This window comes from Aethalodelphis obliquidens, unplaced genomic scaffold (genome assembly GCF_003676395.1).
Source record: "Aethalodelphis obliquidens isolate GAN/ISIS:26980383/991018 unplaced genomic scaffold, ASM367639v1 scaffold94, whole genome shotgun sequence".
Taxonomy (NCBI): Eukaryota; Metazoa; Chordata; class Mammalia; order Artiodactyla; family Delphinidae; genus Aethalodelphis; species Aethalodelphis obliquidens.
The window spans coordinates 3,746,329-3,772,386 of NW_020838038.1; positions in this window are offsets into that span (position 1 = coordinate 3,746,329).

The following is a 26,058-nucleotide window of genomic DNA, read 5'->3' on the forward strand; positions in this document are numbered from 1 at the left end:
CTTTTCAAATTCCTCCTCAGTTTTTATTTATGATATATTCCTGTCAGGATGATCAGAAAAAACACCTAAAAGCCCACTGATGAACTAGATAACTCTGCTCACAAAAGAATTGGTCCTCTGGTTCCTTATTTGTATTTACCTTCTTCTTAAATATACTTCTCCTCAGGCTGAACAGAGGCAGCCAGAGCTCTACTGTGAAAGACAAAATAGTTCCGGAGAGTTCTTTATCAGCTCACATACAGGAGGGAAAATTCATGCTTATGGTTTGGTATCTATAACCTTGGCTCTAAATATCTGTTGCTCAAACACAGACACACTTGATCTTTTTGAAGCAATTAAATATGCACTATTGCCTGTTTTCATTTATAAATACCAACACATAATAACCAACTAAGAATCATAACATGGTATTACTATCCTTTTATTTTACCATCTTCTGAACTGTGTAACACATTTAAAAAAACATTTCATGTACTTCTTTTATGCTTGTAGAATTCTAAAGGATACTTAGAAAGGTTTTGGTCTCCTCAGGGTGTAGCTCAATTAGTGGCAATTAATGAGGACAGAACGTGGAACTGCTTCCTTCAAGGGTGTTTCCAGCTGTGGAGTCATGGAAAAGCTCCTTGCAGTGTGAGTGTGGCTGGACCATGGAAAGTGCCAGAAGAAACACATCAGGCAACCTCAAGAATATTTAAAGTCCTGGCCCCGTCCTACAAGCTCACTCAGGATAAAGCTGCAAAAGAAAAGGAACAGAGAAACTCAAAAATCATTGCCCAGGAAGAAAAAAAAAAGCAGAGGTTTTGTGTCATATCACGTGCTGGTCTATTCCTAGTGAGCCCTTATCAGGCTGTCAAAATGAAATGAAAGAAAACAGTCTCACCTTCATAATTAATTTCCCTGTTTCTTTCTTAATCTGCACTGCCCAGGCAGTTAATCTTTACTCTATATGCTTTTGTCTCCCTACGTAATTAAAATCTCCCTCTGCGTGAGAAGGCAGAGTGCCACATGCCGACTGGGAGAGCGAGCTTCAAGGCTGTGGGACATGAAAGAAAAGAGGAGAGAAGTGCAGACAAGAAGGGGGAAGAGTTGGATGGACCTAGAGATGATCATACTAAGTGAAGTAAGTCAGACAGAGAAAGACAAATATATGATATCACTTATATGTGGAATCTAAAAAAATGATAAAATGAACTTATTTACAGAACAGAAATAAACTCACAGACATAGACAACAAACTTATGGTTTCCAAAGGGGTTAGTGGGGGGTTGGGGGAGGGATAAATTAGGAGTTTGGGATTTTTGTTTGTTTCTTTTTTTATTGAAGTACAGTTGATTTACAATACTATGTTAGTTACAGGTTTACAGCACAGTGATTCAGTTATATATACATATATCTATATCTGTTCTTTTTCAGATTCTTTTCCCTTATATGTTATTATAAGATATTGAGTATAGTTCCCTTTGTTATACAGTAAGTCCTGGTTGGTTATCTATTTTATATATAGTAGTGTGTATATGTGAATCCCAACCTTGTAATTTATACCTCTCCCCACAATTGGGATCAAAATATACACATTACCGTATATAAAATAGATACCAACAAGGCCCTACTGTATAGCTAGCACAGGGAACTCTACTCAATATCTTGTAATAACGTATAAGGAAAAAGAATCTAGAAAAGAATATATATGTGTATATAACTGAATAATATATATATATGTATATATATATAACTGAATCACTTTACTCCTAAACTATCACAACATTGTAAATCAACTATAATTCAGTAAAAAATTTAAAAAGAAAAGGGGATAGAGAGAAAAAGGAAAGGAAGGGGTGATGAGGCTGAGTAGGTGAGCAGAGTAAGGAAAGAAGAAAAGTTGGACTTTTTGAGAAAAGATAAAACATTCCAAGTCCTCCCAGACCAACCATGTGTTGGAAGCCAACCCAGAAGTACTTTCTAGGACAGCCTTGCCTGGCCCATGGGTGATCCTGGTTGGGTCTGCCTACCACCATGTAGTATCCGAATGGATTTCTTTTCAGGTAAATATTCAAGTTCCACAAGAGTCGACCTTATCCCTGTCTCTGCTGAGTTCAGTTTCTGGATTCAACTGTGTTGATAGCATGGAATCCCAGGCTGCTGACTACTTGCCAGAAAGGAGAACCACTCCCTTAGCAAAAGCTCAAAATTAAGAAATAGTATTTATATATCACTGTCGGCACACGCTACTGTCTACTCAATTCAATTGCACATACTTTAGATGTTATCCTTGTAGAAGCCAACTCATCGGAGATGTGTGTTCTTTATGTTAGTTCGGCTCTTCCTAGTCTCATTTACTGCCCTGAGCAGTAGACCATCAGGCAATATAAGGGAGTTGATCAAAAGTGGCTCAAATTGCTTCCTTGGCATTTGGAGGGGGCGGTGCCTTGTTTTTTAGCACATAGCACATTGTTCTCTTTAGGACAAGCCAGCGCAGAAGATTCTTTCAAGACCCAGGGGCAGAGTCTATTACATATGCTCCTTCTAAACTATGAAGGATCTTTAGTTTGGCTCAAGTTGGAATATGGGACCCAGCTCTCCCTCTCTGTCTCTCTCTCGAATTTATTTTTTAAAGTAGTTTTGGGTTCACAGAAAAAGTGAGCAGAAAACATAGTAGTTTCCCATATAGCCCCAGCCCCTCATTATTAACGTCTCCCACCAGAGTGGTACATTTGTTACAATGGATGAACCTACATTGACACATTATAGTCACTCAGACTCCATAGTTACATTAGGGTTCACTCTTGGTGTTGTACATTCTATGGGTTTGGGCAAACATATAATGACATGTATCTACCAGTATAGTATCATATAGAATAATTTCACTGCCCTAAAAATCCTCTGTGCTCTGTCTGTACATCCCTCCCTCCCTCCTAACCCCTGGCAACCACCGATTTTGTTTTTTGGTTTTTGTTTTTTGGGTTTTTTTGCGGTACGCAGGCCTCTCACTGCTGTGGCCTCTCCCGTTGCGGAGCACAGGCTCCGGACGCGCAGGCTCAGCGGCCATGGCTCACGGGCCCAGCCGCTCCGCGGCATGTGGGATCTTCCCGGACCGGGGCACGAACCCGTGTCCCCTGCACCGGCAGGCGGACTCTCAACCACTGCGCCACCAGGGAAGCCCCTCCACCGATTTTTTTTATTGTCCCTATAGTTTTGCCTTTTCCAGCGTGTCGTATGGTTGTAGTCATAATGGCATATAACTTTTTCAGATTGGCTTCTCTCTCTTAGCAATATGCATTTGAGTTTCTGCCATTTCTTTTTAGCCCTGAATAATATTCCATTGTCTGGATGTACCACAGTTTATTTATCCATTCTCTTACTGAAGGGCATCTTGGTTGCTTCCAAGTTTTGGCAATCATGAGTAAAACTGCTATAAAGGTTCATGTGTGGGGTTTTGTGTGGACATAAGTTTTCAGTTCATTTGGGTAAATACCAACGAGCGTGATTCCTGGATCATATGTTGAGAGTATATTTAGTTTTGTAAAATACCCTCAAACTGTCTTCTAAAGTGGCTGTACCATCTCTTTTCACCAGCAGTAAATGAGAGCTTCTGTTGCTCCACACCAGCATTTGGTGTTGTCAGTGTTTTGGATTTTGACCTTTCTAATAGTGTGTAGTGATATCTCACTCTTGTTTTAATTTGCATTTCCCTGATGATATATGATGTTGAGCATCTTTTCATATGCTTACTTGCCACCTGTATACCTTCTTTGGTGAGGTTTCTGTTTAGGTCTTTTACCCAATTTTTAGTTGGGTTCTTTGATTTCTTATTGTCGAGTTATAAGAGTTGTTTTGTATATTTTGGACAACAGTCCTTTATCAGATGTGTTTTTTGCAAATATTGCCTCCCAGTCTGTGGCTCATCTTCTCATTCTCTTGAGAGAATAGTACTTCTTAAATGCAAGGCCCATCTCTTTAAGTGTGCTGGATGTTGGGATATACGTTTACTGTATGAAATTTATCCTTACTTGCATATCATTTTTCCACCTTGAATTCTTTTGCCCTATTTCTGTGATTCTCACTGTTTATTTTCTTGACACAAATGGAATACATATGCACTGTAGAAATTATAGAAAATAAAGAAAAATTATCACCCTCCTTCTCTCTCCCTTCACTCCCCACCCCTCAGTACTTCAGTTAACATTTTGAAGCAACTTTCTTTTTTCAATTTGTACAAATATTTAAAGTTTTCTTGCAGCATGAAATCATGTCCTAATACTCTTCTTAAACCACCTTTTGAACACTTTTGCCTGCTGTTAAGTATTTTCATACAATGTTATGTTTAATAGTTGCACAGTATTTCATCAGTTATTTAATCAACCCCATTTTGTCGGATATTTTATTGGTTTCCAAGTTTTCACAAAAGAAGTACTACAGTGAGCATACTTGTAGCCATTTCTTCATACAGATTCAAATTCATTTGCCTCCTCTTTTATGTTAAAAGTAGAACCATAGGCTCTAAAAGGATGAATTTTTTTAAAGGTTTTGATATTTATTGCCAGAATATTTTCTAAAGGGGTTGTATCAATTTATACATCTATTGGCAGTGTACAAAAATATCTGTTTCTTAACCTTTGGCCATACTATGTGCTATTTTGTGTTAATCATCGTTGTTTGTTAGACAAAAATGCATTTCGACGTTATTGCATTTTTTATCTCTTCAGTGACAGGTAAGGTTGAAGTAATTTTTCATTTTCAATTTTACATTATAACCCTTTTATATTACTTGCCTGTTAGTGTCCTTTGTCATATTTTTCTAATGGGAGGCTCCTCTTTCTTTTAACTGGTTTGCAACAGCCTTTAGACACTAAGAATCACAATCTTTGTCTCGCATACACATTACAAATATTTTTTCAGTTTGTCATTGTTAAAGTCGGTTTTGACATATAGAACTTTCCAAATTTTTACTCAAACCACTCATTATTTATTTTATTATTTTTGGCTGTTGTGTGATGCTTATATAATTGGAACTTGAGTAAGTGTTTTCCTGTGGCCAGGAATTAGCACTAGAGCTAAAATGCTAAGAGCCCCACATTGGTTTTTTTTTCATCTTACAAAACTGAAACTCTTTTTTTTAATTTATCTTATTGGAGTAGAGTTGATTTACAGTGTTATGTTAGTTTCAGGTGTACAGTACAGTGATTCAGTTATACATGTACATATATTCATTCTCTTTTCCATATAGGTTATTATGGAATATTGAGTAGAGTTCCCTGTGCTATACAGTAGGTCCTTGTTGGTTATTTTATATCTAGCAGTCTGTGTATGTTAATCCCAAGTTCCTAATTTATCCCCTCCCGCCCCCAGTTTCCCCTTTGGTCACCATAAGTTTGTTTTCGAAAACTGAGTCCATTCCTATTTTGTAAATAAGTTCATTTATATCATTTTTTATATTAGATTCCACATATAAGTGATACCATATGATATTTATCTTTCTCTGACTTATTTCACTGAGTGTGTTCATCTCCAGGTCCATCCATGTTGCTGCAAATAGCATTATTTCGTTCTTTTTTACGGCTGAGTAATATTCCATTGTATATATGTATGGGATGGCCAACAAGTTCGTTCAGGTGTTTCCATAAGAAGTTATGGAAAAACCCAAATGAACTTTTTCGCCAACCCAATACCACATCTTCTTTATCCACTCCTCTGCTGTTGGACATTTTGGTTGCTTCCATGTCTTGGCTATTGTAAATAGTGCTGCAATGAACATTGAGGGCCCCCTATTTTAAAGAGAATCATAAATACTTGGGAGCAGATGCCTCCACACAGGCCTTCCTAGGAGGGAGCTGAACCTCAGTGGCCACCCTCTCCCCACAAACTTGACCCGCTTTCCCAGCCGATGTTAGAAGATTGGGGGCAGGAGAGTCAGTGAGTCAGGGGAGCACAGTAGCTTTTTCCTCACCTCATCCATGAGCATCCTCACCAATTCCAAATCCAAATGAAGGGCAGGCACCAAGAGGACCACTTATTGCATGTGCCTGCAAGGAGAACGCAAGAAGAGACTGCCGTCTGGACACTGCTTGGACATCTACTCAGGCACAAGATGTGCTTCTCTGCCTCTGGGTTCCCTGAGCAAGGGAGAGGACAGTAGCCAGAAGATCCCAGGCAGCAGGAGAAGAGGGGCTGGTGAGCCTCCTGCATGCCCTTCATTTTGGTGGTCAAGTGACCATGAGTGATTTTACTGGCACTCAACCCAAGAGTGCTACCTTCTGTGAGAAGAGAGCCAGCACCATGCTGCCGTGGAGTGCACCACCCACAGCAGTAGCTGAAGGGACGACAGAAGAGAATGTACTGAGTTCAGATTGCCAAATCAGGGACATATGGCATGAAGTAGCCCTCTACAGCATCCTTCAAAGAAAACATCGGCGCACCATGGACAGAGCCCAACCATAGGACTGCGTGTCGCACAGACAACTTAGAAAGTCAGTTAGTATTAGCCAGAGAAACAGCAAAACCAAGAGAAGGAACAACTGAGACCAGTTAGGCAAAGAGAGATTTTTCTCTTTCCTTCTCTATCTTCATTGATGTAACAGGGGGTCGTGAAAAAGGGAGAGAAGGCATCCCAAAGCAGAGAACCTTCTCCACTCTTGTTTTCCATGCTCTACATCAGCATCACTCTACATACAAGGCATCTGTTATCTGGGAGAGACGATTTTATTGATGGGCTAACTCATTAGAAAGGATTAACATCTAGTTCATTGATACAACATGACACATTTTCTTGGGGATGGATGGGATCCTGTGGAAATGGACACAAGCCAGGTGTGTTTTGATGAGGAAGAGAAATCCAACTCAGTCTGACACTCTTCCAAAAATGGGAGGCAGAGGGGAGTCCGCAGACAAATGTGCCCTGTGTCCCAATTCCGGCTACTGCCAACCCTCGCAAAAATGGTTCTCCGCAGGATGCAGAAGTCAGGTTTGACTTGACGGGTTGTGAGGTTGGGCACCTGGTGTTTTTTGACTGAACTGTTTATTCAGGGAATTCACTTTAAAGGTAACCCACAGAGCACCTGCAGTTGCCTGGCGTCTGTGTGTTAAGCTGGCTGATGACGCATAACCCACATCAGGAGGCAGAAGTGATCGTTCTTCAGACAAAATAGAATTTTAACAGAAAGCAGTAAACCAAGACGAACAGGGGGAAGTGTTGGCTCTCATTCCCCCACTTCTCCAGAATCTGTCACCCCCAAGACAGCGTAAAGTGCACACTGGAGGTCCAAATCCAAAGCAACTGTATTCTGTCCCTTTCTGTAGCATTGCCAAGGGAACCTTCTCCCTACATCCCGACTCATGTGCAAAGGGGACAGCAACGCCATCCCCTGTCCTCCTAGAAGTTGTCGTAGTGCCTTCCTCACAGGCTGGTTGGGAGGGTTAAGTGGAATAAGACATCTTAAGTACTCGTTATAGCACCTAGCATATAATACATGCTCAATAAATATTGTTATTATTGTATGATTTGCTCTGTTCCTGTTCCTCTCAGAATGACTTCCCACCAGCACAAACTTGAATAATCAATGAACCTCCAGTGCCTTAAAAAAGAGTGCCAATCCTTGTTAGGAGGGCACGGTTAACCCTTCATGATCTGATTCCATCCACGTGTTGAACCTTATCTCTTGTCACTTCTTGCTTCGAACTCTAGTTCTATCCAGGTTGAATAACTTGCATTTTTTAATTTAATTTTTATTTTATATTGGAGTATAGTTGATTTACAATGTTGTGTTCGTTTCACATGTACAGCTACTGAATCACTTAGCTGAATGACTTGCATTTAATTGAACGGGCCCTGCCTCTGAACACCAGCGAGTCCTCATATATTCTGCTTCCTCTGCACGCTACACCCTGGGGAACCCTTCCCTTTTCACATTCCCGTTCACTTGCCATCTCCTGCCTGCCATCAGCAGCCGAGAGCCAGATCCCACAGCACACTGGATCTGTGTTTACGTCCACTCTGAACTTTACCTGTTGTCCTCGACTTTTTTACTTGTCTGTGCTTTCTTAAATTTTAATGGACATACAGACAACCTGGGCGTCTGGTTGACATGAAAATCCTGAATTAGTACATCTAGGTGCAGCCCAAGATTTTACATTCCTGACAGACTCCCACGTGATGTGGCTGCTGCCATTACTGAACACACTTTGAGTACCAAGGTACTAGACAGTGATCTCCTTAATATCAGGAACCCCGTCTCCTTACGTCCTTATATCGCCAACACCCAGCCCATTCTTAGGGAAAATCTTTTTCTTAAAGTTGGTTAAATGAATATATGATTGAATGAACATACCAAGACACTCTGCCCCTAATACCCACTTGTGCAGCACGCTAGCAGCATGTTTCCTGGTCTGGAAAAGTTTTCCCTCAACTTCCTGTTCTCTGCCCAGGACTGTGTTATAAAACATTTACTATCACTGAGATGATGACAGAGTCAGGGTAAAGTGGTAAAGACAAGCAAAAGAGTGAGACAAAGAGGAAGAGAAGAGGGGAAAGAAGAAAAGGCAGAAAGGGAGCGTATAGATAAAAGGAGAGGAATCGAGAAGATTGGAGGAAGGAGAAATGCCTAATTCTTCACCTCACATAATTCCAGTTCACACATCTATTATCCTTACGTACCTGGACGTCCTCTCACATATTTTTTCCATATACTGACCTTGATCTTCTTTACTTATTAATTTATCCATTCAACACATCTACTTTGCATCAGCCACTGAGCCAAGGATACATCCGTGACTAAGAATGAACACAAACTTGGAGCTTATCGTCCGGAGGGTGGGGAGAGAGATTAATTAATTAAGCACTCAATGTAAAATTACAACAATGTTAAGAGCAGAGAACTCTTCTCTAGGAAGTGGATGGTTGAGGGGAGGGTGATCAGCAATTAACTAGGTGATACAGGAGTGGAACATCGCATGTACAAAGGCACTGTGGCTAGGGTGAGCATAATACGTTGGAGGAACCAAAGGATCAGAGGTTCTGGAGCCCTGGAAAGGAGAGTTGGCCAAAGAAGAAAGAGTCTGTGTGGTAACCAGCTCCAGGAGGGCCCCAGTGATCCCTGCTTCTTGCTATTCACGCTCTTGTGTATTCATATCCCACCTTATACCAGGGTTTCTCTGTGTGACCAATAGCAGAAGCGAAGGTAGGACATTTTCAAGATTAGATTAGAAAAGACTGTGGCTTCTCTCTTGGGCACTTTCTTGCTCTCCTCTCTCTCGGATCACTCACTCAGGAAAGCAAGCTGCTATGTTTTGAGCAGCCCTGGAGAGGCACAAGTGCCCAACAGTCAGTAAGGAATTGAGGCCTGGCAACAACCGTACACATAAGCACAGAAGCAGGTTCTATGACCCCAGTCAAACCTTGAGATGAATGCAGCCCTGGCCAACAGCTCAACTTCAGTCTCGTGAGAGACACTAAGCCAGATCCACCCAGCTGAGTCACAACTGGATTCCTAACCTTCACAAACTATGTGAGATAACATGTTTGCTGTTTGAAGCTGCTGAATTTCAGGGTAGTTTGTTACACAGCAACGGATAACTAATGCAGCCTAGGTCAGACCATGCACTACATCCCTGGCATGTTAAGGTTTGTGGGGCCTTGTAAACCCTCCCTAGTACCCTGAAGCAAAAAGATATGATATGACAGTATCACCTCAAAAGATAGAGGGAAGCTCCTGGAAAATTTCAGGACAGTGGCAAGCCTATTGTGAACACAGAGATAATAGTTGCACCCCTTCATTTGTTCCCCGCAGCTCATCGTAATCCACTAATCTAGGTCAAGTCCAGGGTACCGTGAGCCCACATAAGTTAAAATGAAATATGTCTTATAAAAGTTTAATATCTTTTCACTGGTATTTTACATTTTTTAGTAGTTAATCATAAGATCCTAAGTTAAAGTATTAAAATTTAAGCAAACAAGAGGATAGACTCTTATAGTTGTTCCACACTACATAATGCGTGGGACAGAGCTACCATCTAGGAACAGTGCCTGTGGGTTCCCCAAGGCAGAGAGAGTACATCTATGACACCTGAAGGGAAGGTCTCCAGGGGACTCAGGAGAACTGCACCCCTCTCAGCTTACTAAGGATTGTCACTTGGGAAGCCTGGAGCTGAATGTCTGGATTCTAAGGACATCTTTAATAGCTTGACATGATAGCAGCTGTAGATCCTTCAGGAATCTCCTACCTATTGGAGGGAAGGAGAGACCTTGAGGAGATAACTCACTTTCAGACTGAACCCTAAGGCAGAAAGACAAGCCTGAGGTCCTGTGAGAAGGCGTGGGCTGCTGAAGAACATTCTAGCATCTGACTTAATAAAACGGGGGGAATAAAAATAGGAGAAAGGAAGTTAAAACTAAATCTGTCAGTAAATAAAGCTGAATCAAGCTGTATTGTGCAGAAAGTAAATTCTCTTACATGTGATTAACCGTAAAAATATTTAATCACCAGTGAGCTTTAACGATATGCACCAGAAATTTTATAATAAGTGAAGAATTTTCTATTAAATATTTCCTTATCAGTCTCTTTCTGGGGGAAAAAGAATTCCATTAGGGTCATAACCATCAAACTAGAAATTCCTTTCTTTTGGTTTAGAACTTGGAATCAAAAGACATCAGAAATAAATCTTCTTGGGAAAAAAATTGTTTGAAGTTCTTTTCATCTTGGTAAAATTAGGATAACATGCCATTTTGGCCTGGGTAGAGAGAAGAGGAATCTCTGTGTTTTTCACAAAACACTGAAACCTTGCTCTCAAGAGCATGGCAACACATCATGGTACCTCCACTGATTTTAAGAGTGGTCGGACTTCTTTCACCTAGGAGCTAGATCTTTTATGAAACTTCATGGGTATTTTTCCATAGGACCATTGGTTCAGTATTCATCTGCATGTGTTATTCAAATGTATCTTATCTGGGTGTATTCAAATGTCTGTATGATAATTTCCAGGCTCTACTAGAACCCAGAAATATGCTTTCCACACATTGGCACTTTCCCTGACCTAGTGCTCACCTTACAGGAATGTTCCTTTCACCAATGGTTGCAAATTTGTCAATAACAAAAAATTAATAAGAATTAAAATGTCAAGGACGATAGTTAGCTTCTGAATAAAGCCCATCACTTTCTCCTGTATGTGTTCACATTCCCACTGTGTTAGTCAGGATAAGATAGGCTATGCTGCAGTAACAAGAACAAAAATAAAAAACTGGAATCTCAGTGACTTCATGAATAAAGGTTTATTTCTTAATCATATTCAGTCCATCGTCCTCCATTCTGTGACTCTGCCAGCTGGAACACGTGGCTACAGGTCAAAGTAGCAGGCGAAGAGAGAGATAGAGATGACACACAGACTCTCAATTGCTTTAGCCAGGAGTGACACGTGTCACTTCCAGTCAGAGTTCCTTAGCCAGAAATAATCACACTTCCAAACCTAGCTTCAAGGGACTGTGGGAAACGTAGGAGTGGACGTGGTGATTTAGTGAGCATTACAGTCAGACCCACAAAATAAAATAAACCTCTCTGAAAAATAGAATAGAACTGATACTCAGTGGGGAGAGGGGCAGCACAGATGTGCACATACTCCGACTCACATGCTCACCACCTTCCCCAGACCCTTGCGCCTAAGGCTGGAACTCTCGTGGTCCGTGAAATGACAAGGGGGACTACTGGTGCTCCAGAACAGTCTCTGAACAAGGCAGGGCATCTTCTTGGCAGTAATGGCTTTGAGATGACAGGCAGCACATACCAGGACAGAGAAGGAAAGAGAACCGGGCCAAACTCCTGCTTCAATTCTTATGTTCAAACTCACCTTTTCATCAGAGGCACAAGATTTTTAGTTTCAATAGTTAAGCACAATGCTTTTCTTCAGAGACAGAGAGTGCCTACCTGAACTATGCTTGGAAGGAGGAGTTTATCATGCACAAATATATATGGTACATGCTGGATGACTCGGAAGCAAGGACGGAAAAGGCCGTGTCGGCGCCACATTACAAGGAAAGTGAAGGTGTAGCACATGACCTGCCCCGGGGTGTGGAGTGTTGGCTGTGTGGGGTGTTCCACTGTCTCCCGTGGTACCTGCCTGCATCCCTAAGACTGATGAAGCGAGGAGTCAACCGTAGCCTACGTTGACCTCTGGCGGGCATTTGCGGTCATTGCACCTGCATTATTCGTGCGTACCCTGGACTTTTTGCCACGGGAAGAAGCTCCTTGCGAAGACCCAGAACTGGACAGCGCCTTAGAGATGGTCAAGTGTGAACTCCTCTCATCTTACAGAAGAGGAAAATCAAATTTTGCAGAATGGGGTGTTTCAGAGGCTGACTTTAAGCCTGAAATAACTTAGATCCCTCCAGCTCTTCAGGCGGCCAGTAGGTGGACAGGTTCCTCCTTAGCGACTTACACATTTGTTCTAACCCTCATCACAGCCCTGAGAGGTGGGTATTATCATTCCCCAGAGAAACTCATCCTAGGTCGCACAGCGCATAGCAAGAATTCTTCTACCCCTTCCTTCTCTTTCCCTTTTTCTTTTTCCCTTTTTCTCTCCTCCATGCTTCCCAGTCATACTAGAGGTCTGTATGGGCTATGCTGCTTCATCCAGGTGCCTGAATATCGGAAAGTCATCAGCAGCAGGCTCTGCTTTCCTGTAAGTGGGCTTTCCTGACATGGTGGCAAAGGTGGCCACTGGCAGCTTCAGACCTTCCTGCCACCACTTTAACCAGACCAGTTGAGAAGCAAACTTCTTTGTTGAGTGATCACCCACACTCCTGCACAGGTGCTCATGGGCCAGACCTGGGCCACGGGTGACCACATCTGAACTCACGGGATGGGATCAGCCCCAGGTGGCTCATGTGCTTCCCTAACTATATATTAAACAGGCAAAAATATATATATTCCTACATTCTAAGAAGTAGAGGTGACACCCACACTCTGCTCTCCTGGGCGTTTTCAGGTCAAGGTCCCTTCACACTGTAGCTTAAAATTCCTCAGCCATGCAGCTGTTCTTCCAGGCAAATTTGGGGTAATCCATAAAGGGTAGATGGAACCATCTCTCCCTTGCCCCTGACTCTAAAGACTTGTGTATTCCTTCTGCTCTCTGCTGTTCGGATTGGAGTTAGTGCTGTTCACGGCTCTCACTGAGAAAAGGAAAACTTTCTGGACTTTGTATTGTCTGGAAGAATCTATGACATTATTGAAAAGTATTTTACCCCATCAATGTCTCCTCCATTCCACTACAGATGACATCATCTTGCAGAGGCTTGACTAAAAAAATCTTTCTTTTATCAAGAAAAGGCTGCCTTGGCCAAAACACACAGCAGGAAGACTCACTGCTGCCTAATTCTTTCATGCCCCCTATGGTTCAATTACACCAAGGTACCCATAGCTTCAAAACGTACATTTTAAAAAAGAGAAGACTGACATTCGCATTTTTAGCTAGTGGTTCATGAACAGTAAGTGGGCCATAAGAGCTCGTTCTACATTTTGAAACCCTAAAATGGGTGGATCAAAAACTGGGAGAACAAAAATCTAAAAACAGGTTAGGCAACGAGGTCAAGAAAGCCAGGCAGTTATGTCGAGGAAACTGTTTTTCCACCTGAAAAGCAGAGTGCATCCAAGTTCTCTGAAGCCAGGCTGAGCGATTTATCAAGTATCTTCACTTCATCTTAGAATAAGTGATAAATGATATGGTCACCCAGAGGTCTTTGGAACAGTCAACTTTTTAAGGATAAGAAATCATCTGATGATAATGGTTCTGTTCGAACCCACATTTCAGGGTCAGCAAGAAAACCACAGGCTCTATCATGACTCCGTTGAAAGATTTTTACAGTAAATTAGCCAAGGTATGGGATACACTGCCTGCATTCTCAACGCCCTCTACTTCTTTGGAAAAATAGATTCTAACACTTCACTCAGATGGGCAAGGAACTGGATGTGACAATTATAAAATTTTGAAAAAATAGGAGCTACTACAGGTAGCTTTTTAGACAGTCATTGAAACCACATGCAATTTTAAGGTCACGTTATTATTTTCTGCCTTGTCTCCTTTTTTTTTAAATTTATGGAAGCATAGTTGATTTACAGTGTTGTGTTAATTTCTGCTGTACAGGAAAGTGATTCCGTTATACATATATGCATACTTTTTCATATTCTCTTCCATTATGGTTTATCACAGGATATTGAATAAAGTTCCCTGTGCTATACAGTAGGATCTTGTTTATCCATCCTCTGTATAATAGCTGGCATCTGCTAACCCCAAACTCCCACTCCACCCCTCTCCCCTTGGCAACCACAAGTCTGTTCTCTATGTCTGTGAGTCTCTTTCTGTTTTGTAGATAGGTTCATTTGTGTCGTATTTTAGATTCCACATATAAGGGATATCATATGGTATTTGTCTTTCTCTGTCTGACTGACTTCACTTAGTATGATCATCTCTAGGTCCATCCATGTTGCTTCAAATGGCATTATTTCATTCTTTTTTATGGCTGAGTGGTATTCCATTGCATATATATACCACATCTTCTTTATCCATTCATCTGTTGATGGACATTTTGGTTGTTTCCATGTCTTGGCTATTGTAAATAGTGCTGCTATGAGCATAGGGGTGCCTGTATCTTTCTGAATTGAAGTTTTGTCTGGATATATGCCCAGGAGTGGGATTGCTGGATCATATGATAACTCTATTTTTAGTTTTTTAAGGAACGTCCATACTGTTCTCCATAGTGGCTGCACCAATTTACATTCCCACCAACAGTGTAGGAGGGTTCCCTTTTCTCCACACCCTCCCCAAGCATTTATTATTTGTAGACGTTTTGATGATGGCCATTCTGGCCAGTATGAGGTGATACCTCACTGTAGTTTTGATTTGCATTTCTCTAATAATTAGTGATGATACTTGTCTCCTTTTCAAGTAAGAGTAATTGGGTTGAAGACATGGCTTTGCAAAGTTTGCCTGAAGCAAACTTGTAGTCTGTAAAGGAACCAAGGAGTCTCGTTCAGCCGACATGCCTACCCAACAGCACCAGCGCATTATCTAAGGCATGCTAGCTTTGGCTTTGGGCATGCCTGGTATCAGAAAGTTTTATGACACCCTGGAAAGCTCCAAGTCCACTGAACGTCTTGTTGACATTTGATCTCTCCACATTGGGGTTCTTCATTGCTAAAGAACTTGATCTCTGCTGTGATTTATTAACTATTCAGATTCGTATTCCTACCTTTTAGATCATCCTGAGTGCATTTAAAAATATTAGCAATTCATATTCCACAGCACAGAGTTACAGTTTGTAAGAATATTAACTGCATCTGAAAGGAAAACGCACCAGACCCATGGAGGGAGCAAAATACTCGTGAATGAAAACCTGTACTCCTGGGAGATACTCTCATTATTCAGTAGCAGCTGAAGAGATCATCTGTGGAAGAACCTAGAAGATAAACTGATGCAAGTGATATATGCACCTCCAGAAAACCCTACACATTGAGTTTATAGGGTCATTATATTTGTCCCTAAGAAAATCAGCTTATAAAACCAATTTTACAAGACCCGTGGGCTATTTCACTATTTCAATTACATTTTAGTTTCATGGCTGAATTAATAATGAATGATGGTTATGGTTTGAGAAAGATTATAAATACTTGAGGTGCTATTTTCAGGAGGTCACAATATTTTAATTGCTATGTGTGATTATTCTCATTTTCACAGATGAAACATATGGCCCACAAAATAGTAGCTCCAACTGAAAATAGCCTGGAAAATAATTTTTTCTCTTGAAAATGTGACCACCACTATAACATATTCAGAAGAAGTGGGCATCCCATAGGACACACCTTGGTCTCCGCCCAAAGGAATTTATTCCTGTACTGACATTGAAAATGATCTTGTAAAAGAACATCTCATCTATAAATGGGCCCCTCTGAACACATAGCAGCAATGTATTAGAGTGGAACTTGAGTGGACTTTTTTAAAGCATTGGTAACAATGAAACTTTCAGGGAGGTGAGACTAAGAAAAAATAAGAGGATCTATCACTGCACTTTTTCATTGGTTTGGAAATGTTCCCATCCATTTAAATGACTCTGAGGTGCCAAGCACGAGATAATAACTTTGTCATAAACCTTGACCTTGTCAGCTATCGGCATCTTCTGCCTGTTCCCTAAAACTTACATGCTCCTCGTCTCTCCCTGCCTTTTAGCTACATTTTCCTAACCTGATTGATCTACACACCTCTCTCTTCCCTCCCACCATCTTCCACAAAACCACCTCTGCTACTCAAAGTTCTATCTTGGAAATTAGCTCCCCCAGAGCGTCCCACCTTAACCCCACTTGGCGTGATCAATCTCTAACTTCAAGGTCCTCTGAGAACTTCCTTTAATTTAACAAAATCCGACTTTACACTGGGTAGAATATTCTCCACTCCCAGAGGCCTTCCCTAACACGTCAGTCTAATGATGGACTCTGTCACTGCATTCTGATCATTTGCTTCATTGCATCTTTCACAAGTCAGAGCTGTGTTTTTATGTTTATTTACTTGACTATTATACACTCCCAGATACACTGCAAGCTTCATGAAAGAGATATCCTGTTACGTTCATTGTTCTGTATCCAACACCTACCACAGTTCCTAATATATAGTAGGTACCTGAGGAAATGAATAAATGAAACCATTGTCCTAAAAAATTATTCCCTTTGTGTTTTATTGGACGCAGATTATTCAATCACCAGTGTGTCTTCCTGAATATTCTGTAACACCCCCCCATTACTGTGCATAGGCAGTCATTCAAAACATGATGAAGAAAACACCTATATTCAAACTCTAGCAGTATTAACTGATACATGCCTATTAGGTACCAAGCAGAAAACTAAATGGTGAAAAACATTGTGCCTGAGGCTCTCCAAGTGGCATCTTAGGACCCCCGTTGACATATTATTAAGGGTCTGCAAAGTCTGGAAATTTTTTTTTTTTACTGTTGTGTGTTCATTTAAATAATAACCTAAAGTTTTAATATGCCACATTTGTGGATCATCAGAGTGTCCTCTTTAAATCAGAAACTGTCTTTTACTTTCAGATATGTCTCTTACTTTGTTTTTTTTATAATCACTTTGGCCTCCAAGCGATTCCCCGGAGTGACAGTGTTTAACTCACAATGTGTTGATAAGCATGTCTGGCTTCCTCTGGGTTGGCATTTCTTAATGTTCAAATGACAGCAATCAGCCCACATCTGCCTTTGAAGTCAGCCTGAATTCTTGTACTAGATGTAAAGGCAAAACTTGATTTTTCAGCCATAATTTGTGTTTGAGAGACATGCTCATAGAATAAGACTTTAGTTTCTAAAGTATTTTTCAGAAACCGAGCCTTTATTGAACATAATGAAAATTTCATGGTGTAATGGAATGAAGTATTAGGTTAATTATCAAGGTTAATATGAAAACGGGGAAAAAAGCCCAGCTAATTTTTTGTAGAAATTGAAAGCTAATTCTAAACTTCGTATAGAAATACAAGGGACTAAAATTCCTGAAGAAGAAGAAAAACAAAACTAGAGGATTTGCAGTCCTGCCTTCAAGACTTACTATAAAGTTATAGCGATCAATACAGTGTGGTATTGGCATATGATCCCCAACTATATCAACAAAACACCATAGAAACAATACAGACCCACACACCTATGGCCAAATGATTTTTGACAAAGATTCCACAACAGTCAAGTGGGGAAGGAAAATATTTTCAACAGATGACACTGGAACAAGTGACTATCCACATAAAAAAGGATGAACTTTGGGACTTCCCTGGTGGTCCACTGGTTTAGACTTCGCCTTCCAATGCAGGGGGCGCCGGTTTGATCCCTGGTTGGGGAGCTAAGATCCCACATGCCTTGTGGCCAAAAGACCAAAAACATAAAACAGAAGTAATATTGTAATAAGTTCAATAAAGACTTTTAAAAAAATGGCCCACATCAAAAAAAATCTTAAAAAAAAAGGGGGGGTGAACTTTGACCCAAACCTCACACCATACACAAACTTTTCTCAAGAGAGATTGCAGACCTGAATAAAAAAGCTTAATGATAAAGCTACTAGAAAAAAAAATTAGGCCAAGATTTATTAGCATCCAAAAGTCTTCACCCTTAAAAGAAAAAAATTGATAAATGGGACTTCATACAAATTTAAAACTTTTACTTATCAAAAGCGACCATTAAGCAAATAAAAATTCAAGCCACAGACAAGAAAAATTAAATATATATTTAATTAATATTATTTAATATATATTAAATATATATATCCAACTTGTGTCCAGAATGTGTAAAGAACTTCTACAAATCCATTACAAAAAAGACAAGCGATTGAATTAACAATGGACAATAGATTTGAACAGATATGTCAAAACAGTAGACATATTAGTGGCCAACGAAAGCATGAAAAGATGCTTCGCACTGTTAGTCACCACATAAATGCAAATGAAAACCACAATGAGATACCACTACGTATTCACTAGAATGGCTAAACTTTTAACTTTAAATATAAAATTTTAATTTAAAAATTAAAACCCAGCAATACTAAACAAATGTTGGCAAGGATTCAGAGCAAAGGAAATTCATACATTGCTGGCAGGAATGTAAAGTGATATGTCCATATTGCAATTTCTTAATAAAGTTAAACATAAAACTACCTCATGATCCAGCAGTTCCATTCCCAGGGACTGTACAAAGGGAAAGAAAAACATATGTCCTCAGAAACACCCTATCAAGAATGTTCATCGCAGCTTTATTCATAATAACCCAAAAGTACAAACACACCAGGTGCCCATCAGTAGGAGAATGAAAACCAAATTGTGGTATAGGTATACTATGAAATACAACTCAGCATTAAAGAAAAATTAACTACTCATGCATGCAGCAACGTAGATGAATCTCGAAATCACTAGATTGGGTGAAAAAAACCAGACACCAAGAGTATATACCCTTTGATTCCATGTATATGAAGTTCCAGAACAGGCAAAACTAATCTATAGTGATAGAAGTCAGAATACCATTTCCCTGGAGGAAAAGAGAATTAACAGGGAAGGTGTACAAGGGACATTTCTAAATTCTGTATCTTGATTGAGGTGTTGGTTACATAAGCGTACATACTGTCAAAACTCATCAAATTGTACACTAAAGACCAGAGCATTTTACTCTATGTAATTATACTTCACACGCACACAAAAGAAAACGGGGGTAGGAGGAACAGCTGGTGTAACATTTTTTTATGACATTGTTCCACGTGTTTTTTTTTTGTTTTTGTTTGTTTGTTTGTTTGTTTTGCGGTACGCGGGCCTCTCACTGTTGTGGCCTCTCCCGTTGCGGAGCACAGGCTCCGGACGCGCAGGCTCAGCGGCCATGGCTCACTGGCCCAGCCGCTCCGCGGCATATGGGATCCCCCCGGACCGGGGCATGAACCCGTGTCCCCTGCAGCGGCAGGCGGACTCCCAACCACTGCGCCACCAGGGAAGCCCGTTCCACGTGTTTTTATGTTCCTTCAACTGTGGTAGCCCTCTGAAATGCTGTTTTTAGAACATAAGTCATAGAGGCAGGAGCTACATCTGTTTAACCTGCTTAACGTAATACCAATCCCATTGCCAATTACTGGTGAGGTTGGTAGGTGACGGGCAGGAGGGCAGAGGATAACGCTTAAATAACGAAACCTTACTTTTTGTGCAGAAAAAGAAATTGGCAGAAAGTGAAATAGTAAATATCTTAGAGCATTTCAATTTAAGGTGTAACACTTAGGAAGCAATCTGTACCATCCGAGTGTGCAGAACATCAGTGAAATAGCTTCTAACTGTGCAAGTCGTTTGCATTCTGTTTCTTCTGTACTTCTGTTGAGTTCAACTGGTACCATCTGTTACATGAGTTTAAAACGGATGTGAAAGTGATCAGTTAGAGCTTCTAAATGATGACCAAGGAAGCTTAAGGATACAAAGTATCTTGTCGGGGCTGGCAGAGATTGCTTATAAAGAGGAGATAAAAATATCTGTAGTATTATTAGATATCCGTGGTAGGAATTTTATCTTGAGATGGAGAAGAACAAGGGCAAGGTTGTTAATAAACCCCAAAGGTAGTAGAAAACAGTCAAGCAATGCACATCCATGACTTATGGGTACAGTTGGGTCATTTATAAGAGACAAAAAGAGCAGAGTAAGATGCGTCAATCCTCATTCCCACAGATGTCAATAGAGAAGAGAGGTAGCGGGGGCAGTGGGTGTCTCAAAGCCTACTGTGTTTGTGAAATCTCCCCTAAATACCAAAGAGAACCTTCTGTGAAGGGATACATCAGAAACATGGAAAACGTGATTCATGGAAATGTCAATGACGAGGGAGACAGAAGCCGTAGTTCTTCACTCAGATTTCCACTAATAGGCTGTTGTAACTCAGGCAAGTGAAAACCGTTCCTTAAATGATGTGTACAGAGATGGCAGCGAAGCAGCATAAAAAATTATGCATCGATCCATTATACTAAAAAAGAAAGGGGAGTCATCCAGTGGAGTAAGAGTATCAGATAAATGCAAATTACTGCTATTATTTTCAATAATGCTGTCAAATTCTTCTTAAAAGATCATTTCAGCTCTTATAGGCATTTTGGTATACGGATTTAAAATTTCTAGTTGTAACGAACAAGTGGTATTGTGTGCCTTTATGATAGGATAGCAGTAAAATGCAGGGAAACGCAGCACTTTGCAAATTATTTTCCGATCTGCCTCCGGAAGATTTGCCCACAGACAGAAAAGGATTACAGTGAATCTCAATTCAAATATCTGATGTAAAATGTCATAGCTAAGACAGTGTGGAACAGAATCAACAAATATACCTATACAGTTTGCATAGAAATCACATATTAGACAGCATGTTTTTTCAAATTAATCAACAGAATAAAAATAATAAGCATATAGGTGTTCATGCAGCGATAACCAAGATAGCAGAAAACTGAAAATAACATACACCTACCATTAGGGGAATAGTTAAGAAAATCATGATACTTAAATTAAATGCCATTAAAAAATAATGCTATAACCTAAAAGGGAAAAGAATCTAAACAAGAATGGATATCTGAATGTATAACTGAATCACTTTGCTGTACACCCGAAACTAACACAACATTGTAAACCAACAATACTTCAATTTTAAATAATTAATTAATTTAAAACTAAATAAATAAAAGCTATAAATCAGGCTAAAAGAAGCTAAATACTAAAAGTATATATATATTACTGAAAATCATAAAATACCATGGGAAATGTACAGTTAAGTGACTAGAGCAAGATTCTAAATTATATGTATCTATGATGCCAATACATAAGATATAGATAGATTAGGTAGATATACACAAAGACACAGGGAGACATTTAGGAATTGACATAATCAGTTTTTTTCTTTTTTAAATAATGATAATTCTGGGCTTCCTTGGTGGCGCAGTGGTTAAGAATCCGCCTGCCAATGCAGGGAACACGGGTTCGAGCCCTGGTCCAGGAAGATCCCACATGCTGCAGAGTAACTAAGCCCATGCACCACAACTACTGAACCTGTGCTTTAGAGCCCGCAAGCCACAATTACTGAGCCCACATTCCACAACTACTGAAGCCCACACGCCTAGAGCCCGTGCTCCACAACAAGAGAAGCCACTGCAATGAGAAGCCCGCACACCAAAACAAAGAGTAGCCCCCAGCCGCTACAACTAGAGAAAGCCCGTGTGCAGCAATGAAGACCCCAATGCAGCCAAAAATAAATAAGTAAATAAATATATTTTTTAAAAATGATATTTCTATTTTACATTGTTTTATAATAAATAAGCATTTGTAAATTTGGAATTGAAGCACAATAATGATATTTCATTCATTTAAAATGTTGACTCTAATATTAGATATAGTGCTAAATCCTTTACATACATTATCTATCCCCCAATCCAGTCAAACCCCCAAGATAGGCAGTAATAATAATTCAGGGCATGTCTTGCTACATCTCTATGTTGGTAAGCAAACACATGCGTGTGAGCCAGAGGGTCTATTTTTTTCTACGAAACTTACATCATACTCTATATTTTACCTTGAAGATTGTTTTCCCCCCTTCCTTAGTAACATATCTCTGCATGTCTCTAAGTCAATATATATAGCTGTAATCCATTTTTCTAGTGCTCATTCATGGTAAGGATTTGCATGATTAATTCAGCCATTTTTCTAGTGAATAACATCAAGTTGTTTCCAGTTGCACCACTACAAGAAAAAGTTGCCTGCATATTCCTATAGCTCTACCTTATGTCATGGTGTGTTTAATCCTGTAGGATAGATTCCCATAGCTGGAGTTGCTGGGCTAAAGACATATCCATGTTTTCATTTCTACAAATAGTAAAAGATAGCTTTCCATAAAGGTTCTACATTCACCTTCCCAAAGCAGTGCTCAAATGTGTTTTCCCAGAATGTCACCAGTACTGAATGTTACCAACCTTTCATTGTTCGCAACTGGACAAGGGAAAAATTGTACTACAACTCTGCATTCCCTTGAACACTAACAAGGTTAAGCCTCCTATCGTTAATTTCTTTTTTTTAACATCTTTATTGGAGTATAATTGCTTTACAATGGTGTGTTAGTTTCTGCTTTATAGCAAAGTGAATCAGTTATACATATACATATGTTCCCATATCTCTTCCCTCTTGCGTCTCCCTACCTCCCACCCTCCCTATCCCACCCCTCCAGGCGGTCACAAACCACCTAGCTGATCTCCCTGTGCTATGCGGCTACTTCCCACTAGCTATCTATTTTACATTTGGTAGTGTATATATGTCCATGCCACTCACACTTTGTCCCAGCTTACCCTTCCCCCTCCCCGTATCCTCAAGTCCATTCTCTAGTAGGTCTGTGTGGAATATTACTCAGCCATAAAAAGAAACGAAATTGAGTTATTTGTAGTGACGTGGATGGACCTACAGTCTGTCATACAGAGTGAAGTAAGTCAGAAAGAGAAAAACCCATACCGTATACTAACACATATATGTGGAATCTAAGAAAAAAAAAGGTCATGAAGAACCTAGGGATAAGACAGGAATATCATTGGTTTCTTAATCATTTGCATTTTAGTTTCTATAAGTATGAACATTCTTTTCTAGTGTGTTGTTTTCACAATCAATTTCTGGGAGTTCTTTGAAAACCGCAGATATTGAGTTTTTGCCTGTCATATATACTGTGCATATTTGACTCAATCTAATTCTTGTCTTTTGGTTTTTTGGTATGCATTTTCTTTATTCAGAAATATATATATGTATATATATATATTTTTTTTTTTTTTTTTTTGCGGTACACGGGCCTCTCACTGTTGTGGCCTCTCCCGTTGTGGAGCACAGGCTCCGGACGCACAGGCTCAGTGGCCACGGCTCACGGGCCCAGCCACTCTGCAACATGTGGGATCCTCCCAGACCGGGGCATGAACCCGTGTCCCCTGCATCAGCAGGCGGACTCCCAACCACTGCGCCACCAGGGAAGCCCCAGAAATATTTTTAAATGTGTATGACTTTTGACCATTTTCTTGATTGCCTCTAAGATTCCTGTCTTAATTCCTGATCTCTGCTCACCCACAAGGTTGTAGAAATATTTTCCTAAATTTTCTTCTAATACTCAGAAAGATTTCATTTTACATTGGGATTTATTAACCTACTTGGCATATAATTTTACAAGTGGTTTAAGGTCAGAGTTTATAATAGTTTACTTCCAAATGGATAGCAAAATAATGTCAACAGTTAATAATCTTTTTTCTACTGAATTGTAATGCCAGCTTTTCCAGTATTAATTTCTCCTGTATTCTTGCATATGTGTTGAGAGTCTTTACTATGTTCCATTGTTCTGGTTACTATTTCTCATGCCACTGACATCCTGTTTTGATTACTATAGATTTATTATAAGCTTTATATGGTAACACAAGATCCCTCCCCCTGATTATTCATCTTCTGAAACATAAATTCTGTTAGCAAATCTCACTCAGTTCTTCTTCCACCTAAGTTTTTAAAATACTTGTTCTAATTGGAATTAGAAATGTCTTTCTTTTGGATTTTCATAGGAACTGTTTTGCGTTTATGTAAATGTTTGGGAAATAATGACATTTGTATAACTCTAAGTCCTCCCAGAAGTATTTACATGGCATGGTTCTTCACCCATTTATTCGGGTGTTGTGCCATGTCCTTCAATAAAATATTAAGTTCCAGGAATTCCCCGGCGGTCCAATGGTTAGGGCTCTGTGCTTTCACTGCTGAGGGCCTGGGTTTGACCCCTGGTGGGGGAACTAAGATCCCGCAAGCCACATGGCACAGCCAAAAAAAAAAAGTTAAGTTCCTTATCCTTACTGAAATAGTCGTAGGTATTGTATAGCTCGAAGTAGTATTGTAAATGCAATTTGTTATCCATTTCAAGTTAGAAACTGATGCTTTATACCTGTCTTGTGCCCTGTTCCTACATATTTGTTCCTATATGCATAGTGAGGAACAGGTCAGCAGGTGGACCAGGCCAGTTATGTGCCAGGGAGCACCTCTTCCATCTCGGAGTTGTATAATGTATAGTTTGATTACTGGGTGAGGAATAGTACAAAATGCCCAGGCATTAACACAGACCCCATGCATTGGACCTAATGTCTCCAGACTGCCAGATCAGCCAAGTCTGAGTATTGTCCTAGGCATAGTTCTGTGCTACCAGAATGGGGACATTTCCCAGAGGCCCCTGGAATCTTGCTAACAAGCCCTAAACTGACTATGGCAAATGTTCATATCATCTCTTGAAAAAGTCTCTTCTCTGTTGGTTTTTTTTTTGTTTTTTTTGTTTTTGTTTTGTTTTGTTCCAATTTATGTTTGGCTGCATTGGGTCTTTGTTGCTGCGCATGGGCTTTCTCTAGTTGTGGTGAGCGGGGGCTACTCTTCGTTGTGGTGTGCGGGTTTCTCATTGCAGTGGCTTCTCTTGTTGTGGAGCACGGGCTCTAGGCACATGGGCTTCAGTAGTTGTGGCATGTGGGCTCAGTGTTGTGGCTCGCGGGCTCTAGAGCACAGGCTCAGTAGTTGTGGCACACAGGCTTAGTTGCTCTGCAGCATATGGAATCTTCCTAGACCAGGGCTTGAACCCATGTCCCCTGCATTGGCTGGTGGATTCTTAACCACTGCACCACCAGGGAAGTCCTCTCTGTTGGTTTTTGAAGCTATTAAGGGTGTGTGTGTGTGTGTGTGTGTGTGTGTGTGTGTGTGTTTCTAATATAAAGCCACTTTTCAAATCTACCATAGGGAGAAAAATCAGCAACCTGATCAAAACTTGATTAAAAAAAAACACACACTAAAGAAATTTAACCTAAATGTCTAAAAACATATAAATGTTTTTTAACATTTTTATATTAAACATATTTTATGTTAAATAAGCTATAGTAAGTACATCCATATAGAGGAATCTGATACATCTATACAAAAGAATCTTACTCAGTCTATATAAAATATATTTCTAAGAACATTTCATGACATTTCAAATGCTCATGCTAACATATTAAGTTCAATAGAAACCTTTCAAAACTGCATATTTAGTTTGACGTTATTTGGGGAGATAATGTGAGAGACAGAATAGGTGGGAATTACATATATACTAATATGTGTAGAGGGATCATAGTACTTTTTACATGTGTGTAAAAGGATTCTACTTCCTTTTATTTTCCAGATTTTCTATTGAATACAATAAACATAATCAGATGGAAAAAGACAGACCTTATTTAAGATGCACTGTCTTTTACATTCATACTTAACAGGATAGGTAAAGATATTTTTCCTTTAATTTTGTCTTTTTTCCCCTCGTTTACAATATATATTAGTTTCCTAGGGCTGCCATAACAAAGTACCACAAACTGGGTGGCTTAAAACTACAGAAATGTATTCACTCACAGTTCTGGAGGCGAGAAATTTGACATCAAGGTGTCAGCAGGGCCACACTCCCTCTGAGCGCTGTAGGGGAGGATCCTCTTTGCCTCTTCTAGCTTCTGATGGTTGCCAGCAATCCTTGGCTTGTAGACACAT